Source organism: Pinus tabuliformis, chromosome 2_2 (assembly GCF_031772625.1).
Source record: "Pinus tabuliformis cultivar Carrire ecotype Pingquan chromosome 2_2, CPIR1, whole genome shotgun sequence".
Taxonomy (NCBI): domain Eukaryota; kingdom Viridiplantae; phylum Streptophyta; class Pinopsida; order Pinales; family Pinaceae; genus Pinus; species Pinus tabuliformis.
The window spans coordinates 882,646,948-882,649,235 of record NC_142300.1 but is presented as its reverse complement, the minus strand read 5'-3'; the positions used below and the strand labels follow the sequence as shown (position 1 = coordinate 882,649,235).

General features: G+C 36.5%; 1 pseudogene; it reads right to left on the bottom strand.

The window, feature by feature from the left end:
* Nucleotides 1–1,207: 1,207 nt before the first annotated feature.
* LOC149195847 (U6atac minor spliceosomal RNA) lies at nt 1,208–1,345 on the bottom strand (annotated as a pseudogene).
* Between the last annotated feature and the right edge of the window lie 943 nt (nt 1,346–2,288).

The following is a 2,288-nucleotide window of genomic DNA, read 5'->3' as shown; positions in this document are numbered from 1 at the left end:
AAAATACTTAAAATATGTGTAAACTAGGAAGTAAAAGACTAAAAATGTGAAAAAAAAAAATAATAATAAAGTGCGGATGGAAAATAAAATATGAAATATAAAAACCAATCACATTTTACTCATGAAAATATTAGATATTATTTTAGTTTTCAATACATATTTTATGAGAATAGTATTATGGTTGGATAAAAGATAAGTCATTTAGGGAATTGATACACTCCATAAAATGATTTTATTTTTGGAGGTACCATCCAATGCCATGCTTTATCCCACATAATTATCACTGTTACAACTCCACCAAAGCCAATTCCTACTCCTATCCCTAATGCAATTAATGAGACATGTTCATCCACATGATTCAACCATCCTTGATCTTCACTAACATTTGCATAGACTCCATCTCCTTTTTTTGGGGTGGGTTTATTGCATGCCTATAAAGGATAACCACATAGGCACTTGTTCTTTTGAAATGAAACCACACTAAAAGTGTCCAACTGCGTTCCTTTTCGGATTCGGCCACAGAGCTTGTTAAATGAAACATCCAAAGATGCTAACTTGAGGAATCTCTCCACTCAAATTATTTTTAACCAAGTCTAACTGCTCCAAAGTAGATATCTCACTGAGAGATGCAAGAATTTTTCCTTCCAATTGGTTTCTCGATAAATTCAACAACCGTAAGTCACTTATATTTCCCATGCCTTGGGGTATTTCTCCAATGAAATTATCACTAGATAAATCCAAAATGGTATTTGTGAGTAATACATATTTTAGAGAATACTCAAAACCTTTAATGTTAACTTACATAACACTATATAATGTATTATTAATACACTGGGAAGACCTAGGAATTTGAAATCCTGGGAGTCTCCCTAAATTAAGAGATATGGTCCCCACAAATTTATTATTGGATAAGTCCAACACCTGTAGTTTAGGGAGATTTGTGATCCAATTAAAAATACCACCTTGAAGTTTATTATAACCAAGATTTAGAACTCGTAATGATTGAAAAGATATTACATGTTTAGGAAGCTCACCTACCAATTTATTTCTCCTTAAATCTAGTACTAGAAGTGAGGTGCAATTGGCCAAAGATGAAGGAAGATTCCGAGAAAAACGGTTAGAATGAGCAAAGAGAATCATCAAGGAAATTGGAAACACTATGCCTAGATGTACACTAAGTTTGTTCTCTGACACCTTGAAATGATCTAAAAATGTGCAATTTTGTAAAGAAGTGAGAATCTTTCCATTCAACAGGTTTTTGGATAAATTTAATATTCTTTTCGAACAAAAATTGTTCCCGTCCTTGTCGAGGGAGATGCCAACCATCTCTCCTTTCTACGAACAAATTTAATATTCTTATACCAACACATTTGCCAATATCCTCAGGGATTGTTCCTCTAAGTTTGTTGTAGGACAACAACAGATACCACAACTCTTTGCAATTCCCTAAAGATGCGGGAATCTTTCCAGTCAAGTTGTTGGATGATAAATCCAGTGTCGTTAAGTTCAGCAGCGAGCCCAATTCTACTGGAATTCTTCTACTGGACGATAAATTCAACAACAATAAGTTTTGCAGCGAGCCCAATTCCGAGGGAATCCTTCTAGTTAAGTTGTTGGATGCTAAACTCAACCACATTAAGTTTTGTAGCAGGCCCAATTCTACTGGAATTGTTCCACTCAAGTTGTTGGAACGTAGAAACAAGAGCTCTAAGTTATGCAGACCGCCCGATTCCACTGGAATTCTTCCAATCAACTTGTTGGAAGCTAGAGACAGGTACTTTAAGTTCTGCAGCAAGCTCAATTCTACCCGAATTCTTCCTCTCAACTTGTTGAAAGAAACGTAAAGAAACCATAGCTGAGTACAATTGCACAGGGCTGGAGGGATGTGTCCACTGAGATTGTTCTTGGACATGGACAATACTCGCAGGGATGTGCAATTGTTCAGAGAAGTTTGGGATACTGCCAGTGAGAAAATTCTGGGTTAAATTGAGATATTCCAACTTGACTAGACAGCCCAATTCTATTGGTATAGTCCCAGTCAAATTATTAAATGAAAGATCCAAAGTTCGCAGTAAGGAGAGGCTGCCAAAAGATGAGGACAGAGTATCCACGAGAAGATTGTGAGTGAGATTAAGCATTCCCAGTGCTTCGAGCTGCCCGAACTCAGGTGGAATTCTTCCTGTCAAATTATTATAGGAAAGATCCAGCCAACGTAATAAGGAAAGGTTGCCAAGAGATGGCGAAATAGTACCTTGGAGACTTAGTCCTGAAAGCATTAAGGCAATTAC